Source organism: Lissotriton helveticus, chromosome 5_1, assembly GCF_964261635.1.
Source record: "Lissotriton helveticus chromosome 5_1, aLisHel1.1, whole genome shotgun sequence".
NCBI classification, from domain to species: Eukaryota; Metazoa; Chordata; class Amphibia; order Caudata; family Salamandridae; genus Lissotriton; species Lissotriton helveticus.
This window is the reverse complement of record NC_136065.1, coordinates 583,165,361-583,180,765: the sequence shown is the minus strand read 5'-3', so window position 1 is coordinate 583,180,765 and position 15,405 is coordinate 583,165,361.

The window sequence follows — 15,405 nt, the reverse complement described above, 5'->3', positions numbered from 1 at the left end:
TCACATTCAATCGAACATCTTGCCAAAGTCGGATTTAATGTAACTATTACAGGAAAGTAATTTTAGAACTTAGTACCCTGAAGTTACCTAAAGTAGCCCTGTAGCAGCCTCTTCTGAATGGTCAGCTTTTGAGCCAAGCTCCTCCCTCAGTAGGTGTGAAGAGGCCTGGGCTGCAACAATACACCTGTTTGGTGGGAGGAGATTTGCTTCCTGGAGAAGTAAGGAAGAGGAAAGGGGCTGGAGAGATAAGCCGAACTTCAAAGGCAGGAGACCAGATGTCATAGGACCCAGCTCAGCCCCCATTTCCTTGATCCCCAGCCAATGGTAGCCCCACTAATTAGATTAGAGGAGGGGCTGGAAGGGGAGTGCAGTCAGTGTTTAGATGCCCTATTGGGTATCATTACGCAGAAACCCACACCAAGATGAGATTTTCTATATATTATTTTTTGTGAGAATAACGCATTCTGGGTCAAAAATATGCCACACTTTGCAGGAAGTGGTCATAGCAAGGAGAGGTAGCTTTACCCCTATTGGTTGGGGGGTTTCCCCTCTTTCCAGCCCAGAATGGAGGATAAATATGAGAGAGTTGCAGGAGCTACTCAGAACACTGCCTGCAACACCAGAAGAAGAGGGACTACCCTTCTAGACCCTTGGACTGCACCACAGAAGACGAGCACTCAGAAAGACGGCACCTGCTGCACTCACAAGGCTCCACAAAGAAAGGACTGTGCCTGACTTAAAGGCAAAGGAGTGGACTCCCTGATCAGCAACAGGTACAACAGAGCTGGAAGAAGTCACCTGCAAAGCCAAAGAGAGGATCACCCCAGATGACCAGTTGCAACTGGATTTTTCCTGGACTGTGCAGGTGCATTGTAGAAAAGTGAGTCCTAGCCACCTGGAGGCAATCTAGAGTCTCTGAACCCTTGGTTGGACTCTCATTATTCCCCAAAGGAACTCAGAAACAATTAGATTTCTAAGTTTGGAAACTTTCCTCAAAGGTTTGCAGAAAAGCCCAAAGAGGAGACTGGCTCAACGGCGAGAATCCAGCTGCTGTAGGCGATTCTTGAAATGGCCTGTGAGTGCTGGTTTCTCTCGCTGTAAGCTCCGAAGACCATTGCAGTTTTGGTGTTGAGGGCAAAGACATCCTGAGGCTCACCAAGGCATCACGCTGCAGCAGGCAGCCGTCTACGAATCAAACTTTGGATCCGGGAAGCCTGAGGTCCCACAGACAAGCCCGTCGATGAGAGAAATGCTCCATGGAACAGACAATGGGCCAGAATATTTTGACGGTCTTCCTGCAGGCCACCACATCAGCGCCCCACAGGAAGACTGCCAAACCCATAGTCAGACCGCCTGCCGGATTATGAGTTTAATCCAGGGGTGGTCGGTGTTGCAGCAGTGTTACAGCAGTGCGTATCTAAGGCACATGATGGGCCTTAGACTTGACTGGACTTGTTAGTGATTGTGGTCTTATTACTAGCTGAGGGTAAATACCCCTACATACTAATAATCCACTTTCCTACAGAGCAGTGACATTTATAGAAGATATTGAAGTTGTTCACCGTGGAGGAGACAAGATATGGAGGACACACGCACAGACAAGCAATATATAGCTCAAGGTTTTTTTGATCCTCCAAAATCTTATCAACTGCTTCAGTTCTTTCAGAATCATCCACTTCAGCCTTTCAGTGTTATGAGACTTAACCTTTATTGGAAAAGATGAGAATAGATGGTATTGTTTATGCTTCTCTGACATTCAAAAACAATCATTTGCACAGTTATCTTAGCATTTAGCAAACAAGTGGAAAGCGGTCTTTTTATGTGTAAGATGACACACTTTAAAACATATGTGCAATCAAATTAAATATCATGATCCATCCCAATTTCACGAAGGATAGACCCATTTGTACATGATGACCATCCATGGTTTTGATAAAAGCAATGACCTCTCCTCTCTTTAGAAATTGGCTAGTGTAGTAAACGTCTGAAAAAGAAGAGAAGTATTAGAGCTTGTGGTTGGCATTATTAAATGATTGCAAAAACAGTTCTCAGCGTCCACGAAAAATCAGAGCCAATGTATGACTTGAAAACTGATGAGATGGATCAAGGGGTCTCTCTTGAAGCCATATGTCTCCTTCCTTTCAACCTTTCGTTCAAGGTATTACCAACACCTTAGAGAACATTTTGAGGCTCTTGCTTCCAGAGAAATACAGAACAATGAATGTGAAATTCAATTCAAACTCCAACTTTGACTATTTTATAGAAGCAATTTCTAAACTGATAAAGAAAGTCATTAACTGTAACACAGGAAGCAGATGTGTTCTCAATCCAGACAGACTCAACTTAAGATGTAACTTCTACTGAACAGGGTACAGCTGTTATTTGGTACATATATTACAGATTCTGTACATGACTTCCTTTTAGTAGACAAAAATTGCACCTTACCTGTAGCGAAATGATTGTGTGAATTGATGCAATCTTCAATTCAACAAAATGGATTTGATCAGGACCATTACAAAGGACTCAGTATATGACTATGCAAAGACTCCTCATGCCATATACAAGTCAGATGCAACACAGAAGTTGAGTCTTAAACTTGCAGATGGTATTCAGACAGAAAATCGAGTTGTAAATATTGTGACACCGAAATATCGACACCAAGAATATCATGGTCAAGGTAAGAAATATTATTTTCAAAAATATAGAAGTAAATAATATAGTTTGGAAAAATATAGTTGTTTAAAATATCGATTTTTTTCATTAGTGTTATGTGTTTTAGTTTATATTTTAAAGGTCTGTGATCTATGTTTTTTTGTATATGTATTGTTTATGTTTTTTTTAATATGTATGTTAAATTTTTAGTAGTTATCAATTTTATTTTAATTAAATTTAGCATTTTTTTGTTCCGTAGCGGGTTGTAGATTTATTGGGAAATAGGGTGGGAAATTATTTAATTATAATAAATTAATTATTTTGTATGTATTAATATTTGTTAGATTGAGATTCTATAGTGTTAATTGTGGGAAGTAATTTATTTGTAATTATTAATTAGTTGTCAATTTATATTAATTCATTCAAATTAATTATGGAAATTGTGTAAATAATTGTAGGTGCGAGTTGTGGGGTTTATAGGGGTAAAGGGTGGGAGGTAATTCATGTTTAAATATTTAATAATTTGTTGTAAATAAATATTAATTAATTAAAAATTACATTTGGAAATTGTGAATTAATTTTAGATGTGAATTGTGGCGTTTAAAGGGGTAGAGGGTGGGAAGTAATTTATGTTTAAGTAATTAATAATCAGTTCATCATTAATATGAATTAATTGATATTTAATTTGGGTATTTGTTTTTATTTTTTGTGTGTGGGTTTTACTTTTGTTGGGGTACAGTATGGGGAGTAAATTCATTTTACTTTCTTTATAATCATTTGTTCAATACTATTGTTTTGTTAATTGAAAATAAGTTTAATTGTGTAATTAATGTTGTTACAGATTAATTTTAGCTGTGGGTTAATAATGTTTCTGTAATTAATTATGTTAATAAAGGGAGTACTAATTCAGATGTGGTTTGTGAATTGTGTGATGCTATAGGGTAGGAAATAAAAAAAGTTAATTTATGTAATCATGAATGTTTTTGTTTCTAATTAATTTCTAATTAAAAATAATTATTTGTTAGAAAATGTTTTATAATATTTGTAGGTATTTGTCATAGGTATTTAACATTATAATATGTTTTTTAACATTATAATATGTTTTTTTTAAAACTTTTTTGTATTAAATATATTTGTATTTTAATTTTTAACATATTTAATTTTCTTTTATTTATTTTGTTTCTTAAATATTTATGTTGCTGTTAACATTTTATTTGTTGTTAATTTTGAACTGACTAGATTGAGAATATTAATTGTTACCCCTCCGCAATCCAACACTTTCCCTACTGTTGCACTGATTTTGTTGGAATAGTAATTTTTACCCCTTTGCTATCCAACACTTTCTCTACTATTGTACTCATTGGAGTGGGAATTGTTATTTTTATCCCCCTGCTATCCAACACTTTCCCTAAAGTTGCACTGACTGGTGTGGGAATAGTAATTTTTACCCCTTTGCTACCCAACACTTTCTCTACTATTGCACTCACTGGAATGTGAATTGTTATTTTTACACCCTGCTATCCAACATTTTCCCTACTGTTGCACTCACTGGAGTGGGAATAGTTATTTTTACCCCTCCGCTATCCAAAACTTTCCTTACTGTTGCACTCACTGGAGTGGGAATAGTATCTTTTACACCTCCTCTATCCAACATTTTCCTTACTGTTACTCTCACTGGAGTGGGAACAGTAAGTTTTACCCCTCCGCTATCCAACACTTTCCCTAGTATTGCACTCAGTGGAGTGGGAATAGTAATTTTTACCCCTCCGCTATCTAACACTTTCCCTACTGTTGCACTGACTGCAGTGGGAAATTTAAGTTTGGAGATTTTTAAATCGTTTAATGGTTTAATTTATGATAGTGTGTTTTTTAGATTAGATTGTATGTTATTGGTACATAATTCATATACATATATATATATATAGCCTGATGCTCGAATTTCATCTATAAAGCAAGGTGGGCACCCTACCAGTATCTCGCATCAACCCACTGGGGAATTGACTATAATTTTTCACTTATTGAGGACATTGCAGTGCACCCATGAGGGCAAAGGAACTTACACTACGCATCCCAGAAGCCAACAGGTATGGCCACGCCCACTGGGGCGGATGCGTTCACAATAAAGGTGTGCAATTCCGATGGCGCTTGCAGTTTCCTCTGAACATTCGCCGCTGATGAAGGGATTCATTTCCTGAAACGCGTCTGGCGTTTATGAACTTTGGGTGTGGGCTCTGGATCGGGGGCCTTCCAGCAAGATGAAATAAAGAGACGAGCATATTCACTAAACTCCTGTGGTGGCTTCATTCGAATTGGGTTTCCTGTTGTGTGATGATATATATATATATATATATATATATATATATATATATATATATATATATATATATATATATATATATATATATATATATATATATTACCGCTTCACTCTCCTTCACTCCGGATTTCCATCCATAAGGAAAAAAGCACTCCCGGGGGCCGTTTGAGTCTTTATTGACAGCAAACAAACACAGCAACAACAGACGCGTTTCGGTATAAACCTTCTTCTAGCTGTGTTTGTTTGCTGTCAATAAAGACTCAAACGGCCCCCGGGAGTGCTTTTTTCCTTATGGATGGAAATCCGGAGTGAAGGAGAGTGAAGCGGTAATTGATTTGCGGGAGCACCGCCGCATTTAAAGCACCCGCCTGAGAGTGCATCGCTCTGGTGTTGTTGGAGCTGTAATATATATATTTATATATATATATATATATATTTCATCTCAACTGTACCTGTCGCAGAGGGAACTCTGTATGTCGGTGCCAGCGTTAAAGACCGGGAACGTGTCTTTTGTCAATTGCAGAACAAAGAATCACGCCGCACACTTCTTGGCAGTAAAGATTCTAATTTATTCTCAGGTTAAAGCGCAAAACTCCTACGCGTTTCGAACAAACGTTCTTGATCACGGCAAATGGATCATGGAGCTCGAAACCAGGTTTCCGGGAGGGCATAATTTTGACGAAGAATTATCCACTCACTTATATGAAGACTGATGTATTTGATGTTGCCATTTTCCCTTCATGTGACTATACACGTGTTGAAACGCGTAGTGGTTATCTGATTAAACTTATCATCAGCATCCTGTCTTCTGAGTGAGCGTTCTTACTTTCTTGTTGAACTGCATATTAAATTACCGGCATTTGGGTATCGCCGGGGAACGCACCACCTGACTCGGGACTGATCCCGGAAGGGCCCTTCTTGTTGGATTGTATATGTATTAATTATTATGCATGTGGGTTTAACTTTTTTAATTGTTTATTTGTTATATTTGTTAAAAATTATATTAAATCTACTTTATTTTTTATATTATTTTTAGTATTTAACATATTTAATATTTATTATTTTATTTTATATATATATATATATATATCTAAAAAACTATATTTTTAACATCAAAACATTTTCCCGATCTTTTTCTACTTGCCTGTTTAAGTATAGGGAGTCAATATTTTTGCATTCTATATATTTTCATCGGTATTTTTTACTTCAATGTTTTTTACATCAATATTCTGCCAGTGAACCCTTGAAGATGCAATACAAGCATCTAATGCATCCACTTCTCTATTTGAGGTCTACAACTTTTGTTCAGTCTTCTTCATGGAGTCCAATAACACAATGGATGTGATGCCACAGATGATCGGAGATCTACACCGTCTAGATCTTAGAAGAAACAAGGTGGTGGGAAAAACATGTTGCTCTCAAGAAAAATGTTGGTTCTTTCAAAAACCCTTCCAATGTTCATTGATCTGGTTGAAGATGACTGTAATTGGATCTGACAATCTTAGATGTGTTCTAATAATACTGTCACGTCTTACATTCTGCTGATGATCTATGTAATTCTCAAACAGTTCTCCCAGCTCAGTTGACCCTCATAGTTTTGCATCAACTATGTCATTTTTTCGTATCACCAGACAAGTACAACAGATATTCTGCCGGCACATAAAAAGGTGTTGGAAACTATAAAAGCTCTTGGGACAGATTCCCAGAAACCTAGTGCTGTGGTGCACTCTGCTGCAATGAAGTTTGCAAAACGGGCTAACAAAGGCTTGAAGAGTTGAACTGTGACCAAGATGTAGAAAAGTTACTTCCCGAAGGGAGAGTTCCATATATAAGGAGTCTCATAATAAGAAAAAGGAAGGAGCCTATCACCATGGCTAACGGCAGACTTTTAAATAGGTGCAAAAGGTAAAAAACAATAATAAATATTATTATTGGCCATACAAGCTTTAAAATACTCAATTTATCCCACGTGTCTCCTAAAATTAGTCACCTTATACTAACCAAGCAATGTTTTGTGAAAGGTCCCAATCTGTGAATTTAGGACATTTTATTTTATGGTAGCCCCGATCTGGTGTTGGTCCCAATCTGACTATACTAGCAATGCTTTATTTATGTCAATAGTGCTCCTTGTTTGATTCTTTTCAACTGCCTCAGAAAGTTTATGCTGCCAGCAGTAATGTTTTCCCACTTTTCAGCCAGTAATACTACTTTCTTTTTATATGACTCTTGTCAGATCAACAGTGGAGATTGCTATAATGTGAAATTAAAAACTATTGTCCTCATTTAACAAATACCCACCGTCTAAGCCTTGTCAATTGTCAAGCAGGCATTGAGAGGGAAAAATCAAGATAGGGAGAAGGAAGCACTCTGCTGCAATGAAGTTTGCAAAATGGGCTAACAAAGGCTTGAAGAGTTGAACTGTGACCAAGATGTAGAAAAGTTACTTCCCGAAGGGAGAGTTCCATATATGAAGAGTCTCATAATAAGAAAAAGGAAGGAGCCTATCACCATGGCTAACGGCAGACTTTTAAATAGGTGCAAAAGGTAAAAAACAATACTAAATATTATTATTGGCCATACAAGCTTTAAAACACTCCATTTATCCCACGTGTCTCCTAAAATTAGTCACCTTATACTAACCAAGCAATGTTTTGTGAAAGGTCCCAATCTGTGAATTTAGGACATTTTATTTTATGGTAGCCCCGATCTGGTGTTGGTCCCAATCTGACTATACTAGCAATGCTTTATTTATGTCAATAGTGCTCCTTGTTTGATTCTTTTCAACTGCCTCAGAAAGTTTATGCTGCCAGCAGTAATGTTTTCCCACTTTTCAGCCAGTAATACTACTTTCTTTTTAGATGATTCTTGTCAGATCAATGGTGGAGATTGCTATAATGTGAAATTAAAAACTATTGTCCTCATTTAACAAATACCCACCGTCTAAGCCTTGTCAATTCTCAAGCAGGTATTGAGAGGGAAAAATCAAGATAGGGAGAAGGAAGCACATTTACATTGTTCTATAAATAACTACAGATCCTGTAAAATACATTTATTTGGGGGAAGATTTACAAGCCCCAGGCGGCACCAGTACGTCACTTTTCATGAGATTCTGGTGGCGCAGGGGGCTCCTCCATATTTATACGGAGAGGAAATGCCACCCTGCATGACTTTTTATCTCCTTGTAAATATGGCCCCTACACAAGCAGCACTTTGCGTTGAAGGGGCGTTCCGTGGGTGCTGCAGTGGGTGTTCCCACGCAACACCCATGAAACAAGACACTTCTCCAGATATACGAGAAATCTAAAATCTGGAGATGCATCTGAATGCTACGCCACCCTAGAGGTGGCATAGCGAGGCGCAACTAGGAGAAATGAAATAATTTCTCGTTGTTTTTCCCTTCTACAGCACGCATTGAAAGAGGAAAATACTTGTAGTGATTGCTTTTGCCCCTTTTTATACAAAAACAATCTCCCCACGACGCAGGAATCCTTGCAACATGGTGCAAGGGTGCCTGCGCCAGCGCGTGGCTGCAGTTTGTGCGCCAGCTCAGGGGAAGCACAGAGATGCAACATATTCTTGTAAATATGTTGCATCCCTGTGCTTCAGAAGTGCCGCAGCGTGTCTCCTTATTTTTGTTCTTAACATGTATATTTATTGTGAATCTCAATAAAAAATGTCAACACAAAGGGCTTGCGTGCCACGCTGCGGCACTTCCTTGTAGATTGCCCCTTTATTTTTGGTTGCGGTATCAATGTGCATAAAACAATTTAGTAAGCCCACAACTCTTCTTTTCATTTAGTATAATTCCTACCTGTTTGCTTTATTTAGAATTACCTACTATCTCATATAGAACAGTTTAAATGCTACTTGCAGAAAAGGATCTCTGTGAGCAAAGAACTATTTACACACACACACACGCACATCCAATATAAAATCTAACGTTGAAATAGCGTTAAGGTTAACTAATGCGTTAACTTTGACTTCGGTGTCAAAACTAACAAGTTACAAAATTCAAGATTCAAGGTGCTGCTTTCACTTCATGTCCCTAATCTGCTGCACTAAGTAAATCGAAACTCGTACCCCTCTTATCACTTGAAAAAGCTTGAAACTAGACTCATGAATATAATTTATGAGCGTGTAAAAAATGAATGACGGTATAATTATGTTCTTGGCGCAGCACTGTAGAGTACTGGTAAATGGTGGCTGCATGGCTTTATGATGGTTGCTGCGTTGGCATATGATGGTGAAAGTGTGGATGTATGATGGTGGATGTGTGCCTATACAATGGTGAATGTATTGATGGATGTTGGGAGGAAAGTTGTAGTATGATGGGGTTTGTCTATGTGTATGATGGTGTCTGTGTGGGCATTTGATGATGAGTATATGAATGTATGTTGGTAGTTGTGGTTATATGATCAAGAAAGCGTGGGCATATACTGGGGGTTGTGCGTCACTTATAGGTGGGTGTGCAGCCATATGTAACGTTCTGTGGGTAGCCATATGATGGTGCATGTTTTCCCATATAATAGTGGGTGGACATACATATGAAGGAGCACGAGTTGGGCTATTGTTATAGGTTTATTGCATATGCTGTTGGTTGTGTAGAATTTTGATGGTGAATGTGTCGTGTATGATGTAGTTAATGATATTTTATACTGAGTAGTGTGTTTATTTAAAGGTGTGTGGCATTGCACACGCTAGGTGCTGAGAATGGAAGTTAGGATTTACTTCGTATGATGAAAATGAAGGCAACATCGTGATGTGAATTTTATGTTGTTTTTGGTTTTATTCTATAGCCACTGTAAGCATAATACTTAACATTAATACCCTTACAACATGATTTTGTTAGGAATTTCATTATTTTTTCTTTAGCGAGTATCATCTGATATTGGTTGTTAGGATGGATGGTGTTGTTTATGTTGGCGTATGATGTTTGAATAGAGGTAATATGGTGGAAGGGTAGTTGTGTGATAAAGGGGGTATATTTACAAATATGCCATGCAATGCATTGTGTGAGTGAGGACAGAGCCACATCTACAAATGTATGGCACTGTTTCTCTTTTCACATGAGCTATACTCCATGAGCCATGCACTAACCGCTGAACCATAGTGCAAGGATATACTTTTTTTCTAGAATAGGTTTTGTACTGGAAGTCTATGGCTCCTGTTTGCATTTCTTTCCTTAGACTACATTTAAAACGTTTCCCACATTGCATGTGTGCTCTATAGTACAGCACACATGCAATGTTGAAAAGGTAATGAGAAATATATATGTTTAGGTATGAAAGAAACCATTTCTCCATTTCTTATTTTAGCTTGGTTTGGTTAGAACAATGAACGGCATGAAGTTCCGTGAATTCTGACCCTGGGTCGTAATGGTTGTGGTTCTGTTACGATTTTGGTAACAGCGAACCGTAAACAGTGAGTGTTTCCGTCACGTCACATTGATGGATTCACTGTGTATTTGACGATTTCGTTCCGAAACCCTTGGGTTCCATTTTGTGCATGGCAGCCATTTTGTGGTTGCCCTCACATAAGCCTATGACTGTGGCTGAACAAGTCTCTGGGACACGTACACCCTAGCTTGAGTTGGTGCTGACTCCGGTTTGACCTGAAGTGAACTGAACCTGCTGCCTGAAGCTGACCTTGCCAAACCAGTTCTTGCCCTTTAGCTAATCAAGATAGAGATCAAAGAACAGGACATTGATGAGTTTATGATACACGCACACACCTTCCCATCTTGCTTCTCATCTGTTTCTGTTCCTTCTTTTATGGCCTATTTATGATTTGGGTTGAGGTCTTTTATTTTGGGTCTTTGTCCGGCTTGTTCAAAAGAAGAATGTTTATTATGGGTTTGTTTGATGATTAATTTTGGGCTGGACAAACCGAAAAATGGGCTTGTCATCATGCTCCTGCCTTTTGTCGTGGAAACATATGAGTGGTCAAAATGTAAATAAGGAATGTTTGCCTGAAGCACAATTTTTTGTATAAAAAGGAATGGCTTGCTTTGCAAAGTTGAGCAGTCTCCTGAGAACATACACCGTGTTGTACTTCTAGGATCTCTGTTACTGGCTGCAGCTAATAAATTTGATCTTTGACGTCACCAAAAAATACCCCGTGTCTCTGTATTCTAAAGACAGGTGGACCCGGAGACTTTGGGCGTTTCCCCTGGCACCGCTGGGTTCGAAAACCCGGTTCTTCAATTGGCGCTTCCAACGTGGGGCGACTTCAGCGGTACCGCTCCAAGCCTGAAGATCGTGAGGAGCTTCGTGTGAAAATTCTGGAGGAAGGCCTGCCACTTCATTGACCCCTGTATGTTGTCGTGGTCCGAAGGTCTATGCTGCGAGGTTCCCCGCTTTCTGACGGCTACGAAGGACTGCTGCCCTGACTGTCGCCCTGTCTTGGAGCCCTTAGACGATTTGTAAAGCGAGACGATAGACGGGTCTTCTGGTGACGTGATCGATACCTCAGTTAAGTATGAGTGGAGCGTCTCCCAGTCCTTAGTTTTAGGGTATCCCTTGGGATCTTTGAATTGGGACTTGCAAGCTCCAAAGCTGAGGGACTCGTGTATTCACGAGACTATCGTATTCGATATTCCCTTGAAGGTTGAAGCTAGACTAGTGAGTGAAGATGCCTGGTCTTAGTAGACTTGGAAAGTTATTTTGTGGTGGTTGTAATAGGGATTCCCGATTGGAGGATTCGTGTCCGGTTCCTCCGATTGGAACTCCAACCTATGAGCTCTATTTGAAACATGGCGTGGGCCCCATCACGTATAATGAAGTGTGGATTCGCTACACTAGAAAGGACGGTGTCCTAAAGTGGCCCCAATATGGTAGTTATGACACGGAGATTTTAGATAATTTAGAAGTTAAACTCTTCAAGAAGAAAGCCCGGCCGGTGATGTTTGACTCTTTCCGCCTCTGGCGAAAGGAAGCCAAACAGAAAGAAATTAAATTAGCGAAGAGAAATAAAAGAGAGAAGGGTATTTTGATAATGCAAGATGCTATACAGTTTAAAGATAATGAAGAAGAACAAGCGAGTGAGCAGTTGCACAGGCAACGTAAAATGGCGATTGATAAGTGTTATCCAGCTTTGCCACCTCATCAGCAAGATGCGACGAAGGAACTTGAGAAGGATCCTTTGATGTCCCATTTGTTGAGGTCGCCACCCCCTTATGTGCAGAGTGCTACAGCACCTCCGCAACCTTTAGTTGCGCAACCTCCGGTTGCTTTGCCTCCGGTTATTGCACAGCCGCCAGCTCCTCTTCAGTTGGCTCCTATTCCTCTGGCGCAGCCTTCTCAAGGGCCGCTGACTTTGCTACCTGCTCCGTCTCCAATTCTTACGACTTTGTCTCCTGTTCTTGCTACTTCTTCTGCTACCGCTCCTATATTGGTTTCCTCTCAGTCTGCCTTGTCTCCTGTCCTTCTGTCAACTTCTCCTTCTGTTCGACAGAGGATGACTGATACCGTTAGTGGTCTCCTTTCCCCTCTCTTTGGGTCACTAGGTATGACCCCTGTTTCAGAGCGTAAACAATTACGTAGCCAATTGCCTGATCCCGACGAGCGGACAGTACTGGATCATTTGGCACGTAAATGGGTTACTAATACTTTGAGATATGATTTAGAATCTGTTATGGATGTCTTCCGTCAATGGGAAGCACCGAAGCAGATGTATGTTTTTGATGAAATGTGTACTTTCCTTCGTGAAGAATTGGAAGATGGTGATTTGGGACAGACTCCGTCTGAGTTGTTCTGTGTACAGTCCGAGTTTGCGAAGGGAACTATAATGGGTCTCGATGTTGAGAGAGCAGTTGCGACATTGTTGTGTTTAGGAGTAAGTCTCCTTCTCAGCCGTTGTTTGAGCCTGATCCTTCTGTTAGGAGGAAAGTGTGACAATATCCAATGAGGGAGGTTCCTCCGGTGTGGAAAGAGGCCGTTCAGGCCGATGTTAATGCTGGTATTGTAGCTGCACCAGCCCATTTTCAACGTGTTTGGGTACATGTTCCGTGGAAGCGAGCTGAAGTTTTGGCTCTTAAGCAGACTTTGCCTGACCCCCGTAAAAATCCTGCAGGGTATTATAAGGAATTATCACAGACTGCAGACTCATGTATTATGAATCTAGCTGATATAGACATGTTGTTTCGAAATGTGGTTCCACAGCCTTTATGGGGATTGATTCGTCACACGGATCATGCGCAAGAGTTAGGTTATACCTGGGTTAATATTGGTGCTGCGGATGGTCGACAAGTTGGTGGTGCTAAACCTGAGCCTCTAGTTGCAGAACTTCCTGGTAGGATCGTTACTTATATGAAGACTTTAAGGCCTGCTATGCGAGTAAACTGGGACAAATTGTCTGCGTGTAAGCAGAAGAAAGATGAAAGTGTGTCTGATTTCTTCACTAGGTTTGAGGAAACGTTTATTGACCATAGTGGTCAAGACATGAGTACGGAAGGTGGTCAACGGTTGTTTGTTGATAAGTTTGTGCATAACTTACTTCCCGAGTTGTGTACTAAATTGAAGGATTCAGAGAGTTCTTGGGCTGTTTCCTCATCAGCACAGATATTGGCTACTGCACAGTACTACGAAAATAGGGATAAGGATGAGAAGGATAGAGCAGACAAGAAGACTAAAGAGTTGAAAACAAAGGTTCTTTTGCAGCAAGCGTATCTGCCTCGTAGTAGCCAACGTGATTATCAGCAGCCTCAGCAGTTTCAGAGAAACCCGCAAAGGTTTGAGCCTCCTCAACCGCGTTTTCCTGTAGGCCCTAATCAGTGTGCATATTGTAAAGAAGAGGGCCATTTTAAAAATAGTTGCCCGGTTCTGTTACAGCGCGCGAATGGTGTTTCTGGTGTGAGAGGTCGAGGTGTTCAGCAAGCTTCTAGAGGTAGGGGCGTGGTGTGTTCCCCCAGAATGCGCGTTCCTTTCCTCCACAAAATTCAATGAATTGTTTTGATCAGCAAAATGGTGCGTCTGGTAGGACGACTCAGTACTATGCTAACGACTACTATGTCGAAGGTGAGAATATGGACGGTAATGATTGCTAGGACAGCCATAGACAAAGAGAGGGAGTTGTTTCAGTTCCAGAAGATCAGAGTGGACCATATGTTGAAGTGATTACATCAGGTGTGTCAGAGCCTTTTCTGTTGGATACTGGTGCTGCGAAGAGTTCTATTATGCACTCTAAACTCCCTGGCGCACCTTTGTCTGGCTTGACGAATGTTTCAGTAGGATTTTCTGGCACCCCAGTTAGAAACCCGATTTCTAGTCCTTTGTCTCTTTCTGTTGGACCTTGTGAATTCGAAGCTCCCCTTATTTTGACGACAGGTTGTGGTGAGAATTTGTTGGGATTGGATCTATTGAAAAGATTGTATGCGACACTACAATGTTCTCCTTCGGGAGTACAACTTACATTAGGTAAGAGAGTGATCTCTCTGATGTATTTGTCGAAAGACCGACTCCCGGCCGAATTGTCTTCTTTTCCTGATATTCTTTGGGCTACTGGTCCTAATGATGTGGGTCTTTTGGAGATACCGCCATATGTTGTGACGCTGAAAGCAAATGTTCGAATGCCACGTATTCCCCAATATAGCATCTCTAGTGATGGTGAAAGAGCGTTGCTAGAGATCATTCATGACCTGATTAAGAAAGATATGATTGAAGAAACGAGAGGTAATGTGTGCAATAGTCCGGTTTTGCCTGTTCTGAAACGTACTGATTCTTCACAACCGCCTGTATATAGGTTTGTGATCGATCTTCGCGAGGTGAATAAGATTGTAGTTCCGCAATTTCCTGTTGTTCCAGATATTACTGCCTTTCTGACCATGATTCCCGCTTCAGCCACTTGGTTTTCGGTGATTAATTTGAAGGATGCTTTCTTCAGCATCCCGATTGCCGAGGAGAGTAGAGATATTTTCGGCTTCTCTTTAGGAGGTCGAAGCTTCCGGTTCAAGCGCGCTCCTCAAGGCTATTGTGAGAGTCCATCAATCTATAGTCAGGCTTTGAAAACTCAGCTTGATACGATTGTCTTACCTGATGGTGCTGCTCTTGTTCAGTATGTCGACGATTTGTTAGTTGCTGCTGACAATGAAGAGATTTGTAAAGAAGCTACCTTGTCGTTATTGCGACATTTGTCTAACTTCCATCATAAAGTGTCTCTTTCGAAGCTGCAGTATTGTCGACAAGGAGTGACCTACTTAGGTCATCTCTTATCGAAGGAGGGAAGAAGATTGACCCCAGAACAAATCCAAGCGATTGCGAAAATGAGTGTGCCAACTACTCAGAGAGAATTGTGTGCTTTCCTGGGTATTACGCCGTATTGTAGACAGTTTATTCCAAATTTTTCGCTTCTTGCGAAACCTTTGATAGCTCTTACTGTTAAGGATACTCCGAATCCTATTCCTTGGACTGACGAATGCCAGAAGAGTTTTTCAGAATTGC